Genomic DNA, 14,109 nt, shown 5'->3' on the forward strand with positions numbered 1-14,109 from the left:
CGGTCCCGCAAACTGCCAGATTTCGGAACATTTTGTTTTGCAGGAAAGGGGGGAAAAAAAAGCAAATCCCCAGGTGCGAAGCAAGGCCGGACAGCGCCTGAGGGCCCCGCCGGAGGGGAGGTGCCCCCCGAGGAGGCGCCGCCCCGTGGGGTCGGGGCGGTGGCGCCCGCTGGGCGTCCTGGGCTAAGTTGGGCGGGCCGCGTCTCTCTCCCGCCCCCCCTCCTCGGTGCCTTCCCTCCCTCACAGCACGGCAGGTTGGGGCGTGAGGTGGAGTGGAGTGCTTCTGTCCGGCGCGACTGGCAGCGGAGGGGTGAGGCGGGGCACCCCGAAATGGCGGCTGGCCGGGGAGGGAGGGGTTGGGGCGCGGGCGGCCGTTGGCGGGGAGCGCGGTCCCTCCGCGGCCGTGAGAGAAGGGGCTGGGGAGCGGCGAGGGGAGCCGGGACGACGGCGGGTTCTGCGTTGCGGCGGCCTCTGACAGCCCGGCTTGGGAGAAGGGAGGCCCAGCGCTGCCCCAGGGCCCCGTTTATTCCGGCCAGGGTCTGGCGCCTTCCTCGCCGCCACTCGTTGCCGAGCAGCGCGCTGGGCCGCCGGCCGTGAGGCGGCCCGCCTGTACCTGGCTGCGGTCGCCGGACGCCAGCTCTGTTGCTCTCCTGGGCTTCCCCGTCGGTGCCTGTTGGCATCGTGCGACTTGGCGGGAGCTTGACTTTTGCATTTTTTAAAAAGTATTTTAACTTGTTGCAGGGGCAGGTGTCAGCAGCTTTGCATAGCCCGTGCATTAGGGAGTGTGTTCTGAGCGTTGCCATATCTTGTGAAACGATATTATCTCCCTCTGCTTTTTGTTTGATTAAATCTCCCCGTTGTACAAATAAAATTTGGCCTCTGTGGTGGGCTTGTGGCACCTTTGGAGGGGGAGAGCGAGCCCTTGTTTACCACAACACTCAGGTAATGTTCCGTTTCTTTCCTTCTCTGGAAGCTGAATCAGGTGGGAAGTGGATGGTGATGGGTCATTGTTGCACTGTGGGGTTGTTTGCCATGAGGAATCATTCCCAGTATCCTCTGCTCCCTGTCATCTCGTGAAGAACATAAACTGCTGTAAATAAAATAAATCGTGACTCATCCTGAGGGCTTCTGTAATCAACCTATTGTAATTGCTGCTGAATTTTAGCAGTGATGTATCTTTATCTCTGGCTACACTAGAACATTCCTTAAATTACACTACTTCACTTCCGTCAGCCGTTGCAGTGCTTCCTGGCTTGCTCTGAGAGTTTTATGTGCTGTCTGCTGGAACAAGGATTAATGAAGATGGCATCCATCAGATGTAATGCCCAGTGGTGGCCATTTTGCTGAAACAGTTTTGAAACAAGTCCCTTTTGCCAAAATGCTTTTCCTTTGCCATCTGTGAGGCCATTGCCTGGGTTATCTGCTGAAGCTAGACTCTCTTAGCGTATCCTTACTCGGACAAATATCTATGCCAGCCCTCCTGGTGACTGCTGACAAAGGTGATTGCCTGTGATGGAGAGAGCAGAGCATGTGTCTCTTCAGAGCTGTTGCTGAGCTAAATGTAAACTAGAAAAGTCAGTGCAAAGGTTTCAGATTTTAGATTCTCTGCAGGGGTTTGTGTGGCTGGGACAGGCAGTCCTTAACCTGCAACCAGCTGGAGGCTGGGCAGTGTTTGGGGCAGAATCAGGTAGGCTTTACCTGTGGCATCAGGTGACAGGTCCCTGTCAAAGGCATAATGCTGGCTTGCATATGTAGATCTTGTCTGTGGTTTGCTACACATGCTCTTAGATGCCATTACTTTGAGTTAGATGTCCTTGCTGAAAGCTTGGGTTGTACATTGGAGAAGTTGGCAGCTTTTGAGCTTCTCCATGTAACTAACTACCCTGAGATCCCATCTTTACTTTGTAGTTTCCTGATGATGTCTTTTGTTCCTGACCTGGATATCTTTCTGTCCATATGCTGTATTCTTGCAAAAATCATGTTTTATTCCAAACTGATGCATATATTGATTTGCCTGTGGCTTTTTTTGAAATAATAGCTTACTTTCTTGGTGGAGTTTTTCTGCAATGGAGAGGAATGACTCCCCCAATTGCCTGGTAAAACTCCTGGCAGTCCTTACTACATGTTGATTCCAGTAAACAATAAGAACATGCCTTCTCTGTGTGCTTGAGATAATGTCCCTTGTATGACATCTTTTTACCCCAGTGTCTGAGGTGGTTAGTCCATCATGCTGTATGTTTTGTGGGAGCTTAACAGAAAGGTGTTCTTTCTCCTGTCTCAAGGCAGGTATGTTAAAGGAGAGGTTGTTACCAGTGCAGAGAGCAGAGCACTAAGGAAGAGGATCTTTGGTAGGTGAGTTGGGGTTGTGGCTCTCCTTCTCTTGGATCTAATACAAAAGCCATCTTCTCAGTTAGTAGGGAATGCCAACCCAAGAAGGTTTTTCTCTGGTGCTTCAGGTTCCCACTGTCCTGTGCAGAAGGGAAGTCTTGCACTAGTCTGGAAGTGGGTGGGACTTTGAGGCTTCTCTTCAAGTACAGTAAGGCACACATAACCAAAATCTTGGCTCTGCAAAGGATTTTTTCTGTGTAGCCTCTGAAGGTTTCTGTTGATGGGTGTGAGAGATTCTCCAGCAAGGGGCTAGAAGAAAGCTGCTTGTATTCCCCTGTCAAGCAAAAAATGTTAGGTGGGAGTGGCTGATGGGGTGCTATCTACCCCCTCTAGGAATTTTCCAGCAGGCCTATTGTGTATTCCTAGCTACTCAGAGTTGTAGTGGTTCCCATTGCACATACACAGACCAGACAACTCCCTCGCTCCTGAGACAGCCCTGAAGGGGTTGACTGATGAGCTGTATCTCCTCTAGTTGGATCGTCCCACAGGTGAATTCATTCATTGTTTCTGTGAGGTTTGGCTTCCGCTGTAGCGTGTGCATTGGGCAGCTTGTTACACACAGGAGGAAAATGCTTTTTGACAGGTATTTGTACATGTAACATCTCTATCATTGTGTATACCTGTATGTGGCAAACTATCCTGTCTGATGCTTCCAGGTGGTTTGGTTGCTTACAAAGCAATCATGCTGTCCCTCTGTTTTTTTTGTGCCTTCTCTTTAAGACATAATATTAGGAAGACAAAAAGTAGATGGACTAATTCTGAAAAAGAAAAAGGGGGAGCTTTGATTTTTAATGTCCCAGTCTACTGCTGCTATCCCCAGGGGCCTCATCAGTCTTGCTCTTGAAACCTGAGAAGGTGCTCTCCTGCTCCCCACCTCTAGACTCTACTCCAGGGCTCTACATGGAGTTATCTCCAGCGCTCCCTGAGTGTGTGCACTGACATCTGAGCTCATGGAAAGCCTGAGGGGGAGGGTGTCTTCTGGAAATTAGTTAGTCTCAGCTTCCCTTGCTGTGAGGAACAGAAATTTTAAGTCTCCCAGTTTGTTTAAAATCCTTCAAGATCCTGGAGGTGAAGACCATGTTGCCTTCTGTTTCACTTGCTCATACTTCCTTTCAGACCCTGAATGTGATTTATCTTTTGCCATGGCAAAGCCAACATCGAATGAGCAGCATCACCTTTTGTAAAATTGCACCCTGTTGCCATTTTCTTTTGCAGATGTGCTTTGCCAGAGCTTTCCCCCAGAATGGTGACCATCTTCCCAATCTGTGAGAAACGAGCTTTTCCCTGCCACCCTGTGCCTGAAGCCAGGGTGTGACAGGAGAAATGAACACAGGGCTGCAGGATGGAGATTAGGTGTTTTGTCAGTTCTGTGGAGAGCACCTCATACCATCCCTCCCCATGGCACAAAACCTGCCTGCTGCCAGGCTCTCTTGGCAAGGATCAGCACTGTAATAGCAGCACTGCTGATCCACATCTCTGCTCCATCCCGCCTGCCAGACTATTCTACTTGTGATCTCAACAGCCTGACATCGCAGGGAATGAATTCAATCGCTCCCATTTAGTCCTGTGTCCTGGCTGCTGCACAGTAATAAAACTCAGCAGCATGAAGATTATCAGAGGATAATCGCTATTTTGTGCTCCTGATACTGCATGACAGAGTAAGAGCTGTGTTTAGGGGTCTGGGCCGTGCTCTGGTGTGGTCATCTCGGTCTGTGTTTCTGACCTTGGCTTTGTTGCTGGTTGGGTACTTGGGGCTCCCCAGTCCAAGCTGGGAAGTGCTGCACAGCTCGGTAGGTGCGTTTCAGGTGGTAGTGAAATAAGCTTGACCTGAGACTGAAAGCGTAGCTGGGTCCTTAGGAGGATATAAGCATATGTACCTGCTGTCACCCAAGCTGGCTGTGTCTTCAGGAAGTTATTGTTATATCACCCAGTATATATTTGTGTCAATTTCATGTGTAGCTTTGCTACCAGTAGTGCTGGGCACTAGTGGGAGGCAGGATGCTGGTTTAGTGCGATAAGGAAGGACATCAGGAGCGATGTTCTGTGGAGGTTGACAGAGGAGCCCTTGACAGCTGTTTAAATTAATTTGTGTGTTGACCCACAGCAGCTGTCTGCAGGGTATGGCCAACCAAATGCGGTTTGTGCAGCGTTTTGCAAAGTGTGTATCAACTGCAGCCATAAGGGCAGCCACGGAGTCACTCTTTGTTCCTGCTGAGCACGTGTATATCCAAGTGAGGGAGTGTGGAGGATGTGGGATGTGGCATGGCCTCTGAAGAGAGGTGGAAGTGAGACGAGTGGGAGGTGTGAGAGGTGTTGTTCCTGGCGGCGGTAATGAGGCTTTGTAAGGAAAAACCGAATCAGAAGTAGGTAACATAAAATGTTTGGCACTGACCATGTTTCTTATCTATTGCTGCTACCAGACCTGATTACAAAGGGAGCAAAGTTCAGTTTCCAATCCAGGTTGTCTTTCCTCAGAACAGCAGAGGAGCAGGAGGCTGGTTTTAAGCAGAGCAGTGTGGAATTGGGGCAGCAGTGGAAACAGCTGTGAGGCTCTAAGTGCCTGTGCTTTGGTGGAGCTTGTCCCTGTAGCTGAAAGTGGAAGGTGGATGCTCCTAAGAAGCTGTGGAGTTGGGCTGAAACCTGCAGTGGATGTCCCAGATGTTTTTGTCACCATAGGACAGGGGCAGGTTGAGAGAACAAACACCCTGTGAAGATGCTGTGGGAGAAAGATCTGGCTGTGTGTGCAGATGGGTAATGTGAAAGTATGTCTGGTACCTTGCCTTGGAACACCTGCCTCTGTGGGAGATAGGAGAGGGACTAAGAGGATTAATTACTGTTTTGCACTCCTGATATTGCATGGCAGAATAAGAGATGTGGCTTGGGGTATGGGCCACCTTTGGGTATGACCAGCTTGACCTGTATTCCTAACCTAAGTTCCTCTTGCTGGTCCAGTGCTTATGGCTGTCCAAATCCAAGCTGGAAAAGTGCTGTATGGGTTGGTAGCTGTGTTTTGGGCAGTGGTGAAATAAGCTTGGCACAGGTGCAAAAGTGTTGCCAGCTCTAATAGAGGATGTAAAGGTGAGTGGTTGCTTGTGGGGGCAGGGTACTGGTCTAGTGGGAGAAGAAGGGGTGATCAGGAATTAGGCTTCATGGAGGTTAACAGAGGGTCCTGGGCAGCTCTTTCGATACAAGTGTATGACTTACCACCATAGCTGGAGTATGAACAATGGGTTCTTTGACTCCTTCACTGATCAAATCCAGCAAAAAATGAGACCAGGAGTGGTTTGAGGTGGGAATTTTGGGTGGAGAAGTTTCTGCTTTGTGCACATCATGTTTTGAGCCTTACTGAGCCGTTACCTGCCAGAGCAACAGTCGCGATGCCTCTGTGGTTGTGTTTTCAGAGGGTGCTCTGAACCTCCACGTTGCAACAATGGAGACAATGAGGGGGAAGGATGGTTCGGTCAAATTTATACGCTAACAGAGCCAGCTGGCAGATGCCCGCTGTACTGGCATTTCTGGCATGCCAGCCAGTGAGTGGGACTTGTGGCGTGCTGGAGGAGGCAGGCATGAGTCACAGCTTGTGAATGTCAGTATTTCTTCTAGCTTTGGTGGAATCCAGAAGGGAGGAATTCACATCCCATATCTCCACACCCACGTTGCCATGGAAACAGAGGTATTTGTTGTTTTTCTCCATGGTCACTGTGAGCTGTGTATGGCAAAGTGTTGGGCTCATGTTTGTGGGTTCAGCTGTGTAGGATCCAGGGGATGAGTCCAGTCCTCCGTGGAAGTACAGCCTGCTGAGGAATTGAGTTGCCAGCGAGCTGGAAGTTGTGGTTAGTTGCAGGGCCTCCTTGCTACATGGAGTAGCCCTCTTCCATGTTTGTGGGGGACCTGGCTGAGGTGAGAGTTCTGACACGGGGAGATGGGACATCTGATGTGGTTTCCAATTTACTATGTCCACTTGGAGGGTTTTTGGCAGGATAGATTTGCTGTTATCAGAAGGATCTCTTTCAATATTTGGGGAAGAGTAACTGTCAGACTGGTTTCTGCACCTTTGAGTCCCAGTTTGCTGTTTTGGTTTTTTGTCCTTCTGATCAGGGAAAGAGTACAGGTGTCCTGCTGAGCTCCAGTGCTGTGCCAGACTCAGAGATGGGCTCTAGAGAGCCTTACAAAAGCCTGTTCGGTCCATTGTGTGCTCCTCAGGGCTTATCTCCGGTGTGTCCTGAGACAGGAAGAAAGAGAAATTAAACTACTGTGCTTACACCAGGAAAAAATCCTGGTTGCAGACTTCCCTGAGCTATCTGCCCTCCTAGTTGGCCTGGCACTGGGGAACTACAGTTGTGGATCCTGACTGTAAAGAGGCCTGGAGGGAGGGGAAAGCAACAGAGTTGCAGAGGAGAAACTCTCGCTTTCACTCCTGTCATGAGCTTTAATTTGGCTGCATCCATATCCATTTGGAAGAAAACCCCTGTATAGGAAAAAAGGGTTTATTGTTTGCCACTTTATCAGGACTTTTACTAATTTTTAGGAAAAAAAGAAGGTTGAAGCCAACTGAAATGACAGCCATGAGAATATCCAAATTAAATTATTGTGGTTATAGCTGTAATTCTTTATCAACAGTGTATTTCAGATGTGTAAGTGGGAAGCTGGTTTCCCTGTGTACAAAGGGCATAACTGTTGTAGATGAGCAATATCCTCCCAATTTTTGACATCAGTAGCCGTGTGTGGCCAGCCCAGGACCCCACTTGCTACAACACCCTGACCAAATAGTCTTTGTTGGGCTTTTTTACTTCTGCTGTACCTGTGCATGTGGTAGTGGTTAGCAAGCCAGGTGCTGCTGCGGTACGCACATGTATCCCTGCAGCGAGGGTTTTCTGGTGGCCCTGATGCCAGAGCGGTTCTCTGACCACCCTTTCATCTCTGGTCAGTAATAATGAGGATTCTTTTCTGTGCCAGAATTGCCCTGGTTACTCACAGAGTGATTTTCAGAGTTCTATCCAGGTACTTCATAAGCAGGAAGTGACATTTGTTTTCCTGTGTTTCTCTACCTCTTGATATCCTCGCGGGACGTTGTTTCCACAGCCGGCATTTAGCACCGACCGAAACACTGATCGAAGTGGAGGTAGTCACTCAGTTTCCTCAGAAACTTTTGGCTGTGTTGTTCCTGGGTTTTCTCTGGGTAATTTTTGCTTTTAATGTTTAAGGACGTACTGAGCTTCTTAACCGACCAGTGAACCATCCTGTGGACTGCTTTTCCCCTCCTGCTCACTAATGGCATAGGGTGCATTGAGAGGTGGATAATGAGTCTGCCTAATGCCGCATGTTTGGCATGTTCCTGTCTCTTAACACTCCCTGGAATTTGAGGGTTAAGCCAGGGTGTCCCAGAGTTGTAGAACGGGCAACGTTTTGCCTTTACAATTTTAACCTTTAAAATACCAGGAGATTGGATGAGATGTTACGCTTGCTTTTCACTTGAAAATTGACATCCAGGTTGGAGGGGGATTACATTTCAAACCCCTTTTAGGCTTTTCATTTAATGAAGTTTGTTCATATCGTGCCAGGGTAACCTGAGGGTGGGTTGATGGAGAAATCACCTGCAGGGTTTCTTGGCTGTGTTTGAAGTCCAGCCAGTTTGTGCTCCTATCAGAGGAACTCTTTTCCAGTTACTTATTCCTGCCAGCTCTAAATGTATGCTGAGACAGATCTGCCAAAGTTTCTGTCCTGACTATAGCTCTGTCCCCTTTGTGGAGAGCTGCCCTTTGCCTGTGTGTTTATTTGAAGCAGCAGAGAGGACTTGAGCAAGCACAGCTCCCAGTGCAGGTCTGTATGCGGATGGGTGGAGTGAGGTGTTTCAGGTGGATGGTTTGGGGCTGGGGGATGTCTTTAGAGCTTGTTGGCCTGTGCTGTGGGGTCGGGGACTTGTTTTTCCTCTTTTCCCCTGCCCCGAGCATTGGCAAAGGGCCAGCAAGTATCTGCCTTGAGGGCAGCCCTTCCAGTTATTTACTCACATGCTGGTGCCTCCCTGTCAAGTTTGGAGGCTGCTCTAAAAACAGCGGCGTAAATGGTTTTGGTGGAGTCATTAAAACCTGCTCCACAGGAGTGGGGCGGAAGGGGGAGGAATGTTTTATTGTTGTCAGGGTGGTATTTAATTTCGATGGGAAGAATGGTCCCTTTCAAGGAAGCTTCAAGCAGCATGGGTTCAGCATTGTTTCCAGCATTGCTCCTGTAGCAACAGGAGACAGCTCCTATGGACTGGACTTGCAGCTTTGGGAAATGAAATGTCATTTAATTTGCCCTTGACTGTGCTTGATATTTGATCCGACCCTAGTAAAAGTGGTTTTAGCTCTGTAGAGGAATATAACTCCTCAAAGCATTTAATGATCACAACAGAACGCTCGCAGAGATGGGAATGTCGGAGATGTCTCTTCTGACCACCGGTCCTGACATTTCTTGGCTATTCCTGGTGCTGCTGGTAGCGAAGTGGCTAATTCCAGGTGTGAGTGTCCCCACGTGAATTGGCTGTTCTGGATAGGAAGGGAGGTTCCTGAAGATGCCACCAGAACCTGTCTGGCTGCTATGCTGAGGTGAGAGCTGCTGTCTGTGACTGCATTAAGTTCTGTTTTCTGTTAGCATGCTGGGATGCTGCAGAGTACATTGCCCCATTCCTAGGATCGCAGGTACTAGCTCTGCTGTTGGCACGTTGAGAGGTTTTCTCTGGCATTGCTGGCAGAGTCCTGAGCTAATGAGCAACATGGCTGAAGTGGTAAGTCTGTTAACCTGTTTGCATTGTAAAATTCCTCTCAGCTGCTTTTAAAATACAATCTTTGTGGAGCTGAAGCTGAGGGAGACTGACAGGGAGAGATCTGTGTGCTGACTCCAGAGACTTTTGCTTTGCTTGTTTACACCACAGAAAGTGCGAACAGGAACAGCCTACTCAAAGCAAAACAAGTTTTGTACCAGAGCTGAAGCTGGTGCCAGCTTCTTGTGTGTGCTTCTTGCTCTGTGCTGTCTGCAGTCAGGTGTCTCGGGCACAGACAGGGCAGAGCTAACAGGTAGCTTAAAAACTTTGTCTTTTGCAGCTTTGTGTTCTGCAGTGGTCTTCCAGAGGGCAGAATGGTTTGGTGGATGGAGGATGGAGGTTGAGAGGAGAGCGAATCTACCCCTTCTCTCTGCCGGGGGAATCACTTGATCTCTCTGTGCCTATTATATCATGCTACTTTTTTTATTCATTGGATTGCTTTGAGGAGGCAAAGGGTCTTTCAGGCCGTGAGATTATAGAACACTGTGTCATTGAGAGGCTAGAAATGTACCCTGTGGTGACATGCCAGCTGCCTGTCCTCTCTTCTAAAAACTGCTGCATGGATTTTTGACAGTGGGATTTAAAGGCCCACAATTCGTTCGTGAGCTCAGTGAGGCAAAGATGATTGCCTCCCATGGGTTACACACCTGATACTGTAGGTAGGTAGAAAATCTACTGGCTTTTAGATAGTCGCCTTTTCACTGCAGGGATTTGTAGGGGATGAAACTGAAAGGATCTCTGCAGTGTGTCTGCAGCCAAATTTTGACTTGTGTGCTAGCTACAACACAGCATGTGTTCTTAGCCCTGAGCTCAAACCACTGTGTAAAAACCCAGCTGTCTGTAGGGAGTGAACAAATAGTTATCATCACTGCATTATTTGGAAATAGCTTTGAATTCATGAGCAGAAATGCCTGAACAGGCTTTGTTAGGGGCTGGGAGGATTTTTATCCTCGTGGGATTTTTAGCACTTGTTGGTTTGGTCCTAGTACTGGCATGGCTGCAGGGCAGAGGGAGGTTTTGTGAACACTCCCTGAAAACACTGAGAACCTAGTGACTGTGCTTCTGAGAGCTGAGCTGAACATGAATGTAATGAATAGGAAGGGATCAAGCAGAGAAAGCTGATTCTACATAAACTGTTTTGTTTAGAAATGTGGTTTAATACTACTGGTAATTTCTCCAGTGCAGGTCACACCACCCCCACAAAAAAACCCAAACCACAAAAGAATCACAAAACCCACATTGCCCCTGAATAGAGTTGGGAAAACAGAATTCAAAACCCAGATAGCAGGCTGCAGTAAAGGGTTTGTCATGTCTGCTGGATAACCCTGACCTGTCTGAACTATTGTCCCTCGTCATGGCAAACCCTCATTGCTATGAGCTCTCTGCAAACACACCAGGCACTGATTTCTGATGCTTGGAGTGAGAGAAAAGAGATGTTATTGTTCCTCCCCTCGGTTCAATGACTAGTGAAGTGGTTCCTGTGTATAAACAGCATAAAGCGCTTTGGGATCCTTCAGGATAAAGGAGGCCTTATGAGATACAAGAGGATGTTGTTTGACGCAGAAGGAGTTTCCGTTGGCTGTGCAATGTGGGTCGTTCTCTGACCTGCCTTCCAGCTCCTGATAGGGACTGTGTGCTTCGGGGGGGCTGTTTGTTTCCCCAGTTATCCAGTTCTGGGAGCAGCGGACAGTGTTTTTCTGTTCCCAGGATGTGGCTGGCTGCATACCTTGTTAGGACCAGAAAGCCCAGTTCAGGATTTTTGTGTTTGCTTTGTAGCTGAACAGAGGTAAAGCACAGCTACATGCAGTCCTGGGCACGCTCAATCACTCCTCTTTCTCTCTTGTGCTTTTCCTTAATGGTTGTGAAATTGATTTTATGCTAAGCTCCCTTTTATCCTCAAGGATTCTGAAGCCAGCCATCACCTCACCCAGGTTTGACTAACCCCCTCATAAAACACTTAACTTGCAGGTATGTGTGTGGTGATGAGCATGTAAATCATTGCTGAGTTTGAAATGTATGCTTGTTGTTATTTATGCTTCAGCAAGTCCCTCCCCTGGGGAGTAAACAGTCTTGAAAAAGTGAGCAGAGGGGTGAAGTGCTCCTCTCCTGAGAGACAGCTCTTGTCTGGAAGAGCAGGTGGCTCCTTGTGTGTTAGGCACATGATTCCTTGCTGGATACCTGACTCTTGTCAAAATTAGCAGGTGTTAAGGGTCTACATCTCTCTTGAGGGTTCTATTCAAAACACAGCAACTAGAGCCAGGGTAGAAGAAAGGAGGAATTTGGCGATTGTCCTGTGAGGTGACAGCAGGAATCTGATGCACCTGTGGAGGTGATGCCCAGACCCAGACGGTGTTGACCTGAGGTCCTCCCAAACTTCCAGATGGGGTCTTGCTTATCCTAAGTTCTTCAAAAAGGTCCTTTCCCAGTAGAGGGGTAGGGCCAAGTAGGATCCGCTGAAGATAGCCAAGAGATCTTACTACTTCTTGAATATAGGTGGCTAAGGTGTCTCTCCTTCTCCCAGAACCACTGTGACCTTCCTGGTAGGAGCAGGTGGTGTGGCTGGAAAACACTGCTTGGTATTCCTGACTTCTCAACAGCCTCTGAAAAGGTTGGAGTGAGATCCTCTTGTGCTAGGTACTGTACAGTCAAGGAAGGTGACTCCATGCCCTCAGGGGCACATAATCGGTTTAGACACAGGCAGAAGGATATAAAGGTACTTTCCAAACTGTTGGCCTGGGGAATCTTGATTATCAGTGCTAAATGAGTTCAGCTTCCATGTGAAGGGTCAGAGAGGTGGGTTTTGGAACAAAATCTGTTCTGTGTGCCTGTCCCTGTCCCCCTCCCACCCCAAATACAAATGACAATTCCTGAGAAGGAGCTTATTTGTCTCACATGGTGTCTGGCTCATGTTTTTCCTTCTCCCCCGCCCTGGAGGCCCAAGTACTTTGACTTTTCAGCGTGTTCCAACGTGCTGAGATGGAAAGCAAAGCATTCAGCTTTGCATCCTGGGCTGGCTTTCTTTTCTGAAGGCGCAGAAGCGTGGGAGCTGCATGAATCAGATGAATATATGGTAGGGCACAAGAGCTGCTTGAGGAGAGTTTGGGCCCAGCCTTGGGACTGTGGATGCTTCAGAACTGTTGCTTTCTTTGCAGGTGACCACACTTCTCTTGCTATGAGCTGTGGGCAATTCAGGAGGCTCCCGGAGTGCATTGAGGATAACTTATTAAGCCAGTCAATAGACAAGCCTACCAGAGGGGGTGTGTTACTGCACAGTCCCTCGCACAACTTTTTATCTAAATTGTAGCGATACAGACTCGATGGAGCAGCTGTTTGGTGGATAAGGAATTGTCTGGATGGTTGCATCCAGAGAGTAATGGATGCTCAGCATCTGGATGGGGATCACTGATGAGTAGTGTCCCTCAGGGCTCTGTACTGGGACCTGTACTGTTTAATGTCTTCATCAATGACACAGACAGTGGGATTGAGTGCACCTTCAGCAAGTTTGCAGGAAACACCAAGCTGACTGGTGCAGTTGACATGCCTGAGGGACAGGATGTCATTCAGAGGCATCTGGCCAGACTCAAGAAGTGGGCCTGTATGGACCTCATGAGGTTCAACAAGGCCAAGTGCAAGGTCCCACACCTGTATCAGGATAAGTCCCATTATCAATACAGACTGGGGGATGAAAGGATTGAGAGCAGCCCTGTGGAGAAGGAGTTGAGGGTACTGAGAGATGACAAACTGAACGTGACCTGGCAATGTCCGCTTGCAGCCCAGAAAGCCAACCATATCCTGGGCTGCATCAAAAGAAGCATGGCCAGCAGATTGAAGGAGGTGATTCTGCCCCTCTACTCTGCTCCCCCATCTGGAGTACTGCACCCAGCTCTGGAGCCCTCAGCACAGGAAGAACATGGACCTGTGGGAGCAGGTCCAGTGGAGGGCCACAGAAATTGTTGGAAGGAGGTAACACCTCCTCTGTGAGGAAAGGCTGAGGTTGAAGTTCAGCGTGGGGAAGAGAAGGCTACAGGGGGACCTTACTGCAGACTTTCAGTACATGAAGGGGGCCTGTAAGAGAGACGGTGACAGACTTTTTAGTAGGACCTGTCGGGATAAGACAAGGGGCAGTGGTTTTAAATGGAAAGAGGGTAGATTCAGACTAGATACAAGGAAGAATTGTTTTACAATGAGAGTGGTGAAGCACTGGCACAGATTGCCCAGAGAGGTGACAGATGGTCCATCCCTGGAAACACTCAACATCAGGTTGGACGGGGCTCCAAGCAACATGATGAGGTTGAATATGTCCCTGCTCATGGCAGGGTTGATTAGACTAGATGAAGGTCTTTTCTAACCCAAACCATTCTATGGTGAATGTAGTAAGGTTGTAGAGAAATAACTCCTGTTAAGTTTGAAAGCACCTTTCTGTGGTCTCTTGCTTATCTGAGCAAGGTACTGTACATTCACACTGGGGGTTGAAGACTTGCTCTAGGAGGGCTGGCAGTAGCAGGTGGGTTCAGGGGAGTTGTTTTTTGGCAGAGCCTGCTGTGGTGCTTAGGACCTGTGTCTTCATTATGCTTCAGCAGGGATAGAAGCTGAAGAAAAGGGTGGATGCCTAGCATGCTTTTCCCCTTCAGGGGCTCTGCTGTGGTTTGTGCCCTATATCCTGGGGCTCCTCAGCCCTGGGAGCAAGAGATGAATGTATACAATGGGTTCTTGTACTGCTCACCTCTTTCTGCTTCCCTGGGAGTTCCCTAACATGGAAGTGTTAGGAGCAGTGGTCACTTTGAGGCACTAACACTAGCTAGGGCTTCACACTGCACAGAAGGGTCTTCTTCCTGAGTTTTCTCATAGAGTTACTTTTGGGCCTTTTGCACAAGAATGAGCTGTTGTGGTGTGTATACACCCTTGACAGAAAGGAGAACAGC

The 14,109-nt window shown here is 48.7% G+C and overlaps 1 protein-coding gene across 1 annotated transcript in view; it reads left to right on the plus strand.

The window, feature by feature from the left end:
- The first annotated feature begins 223 nt into the window (after nucleotides 1–223).
- Nucleotides 224–14,109, plus strand: part of CD151 (CD151 molecule (Raph blood group)) — a 34,207-nt gene continuing 20,321 nt past the window's right edge. Inside the window, exon 1 of the mRNA XM_084263895.1 lies at nucleotides 224–310. The gene's annotated coding sequence lies outside the window, so the exon portion shown is untranslated. The remainder of the gene's footprint in view (nucleotides 311–14,109) is intronic.

Source organism: Gallinula chloropus (assembly GCF_964237585.1).
Source record: "Gallinula chloropus genome assembly, chromosome: 4".
Taxonomy (NCBI): domain Eukaryota; kingdom Metazoa; phylum Chordata; class Aves; order Gruiformes; family Rallidae; genus Gallinula; species Gallinula chloropus.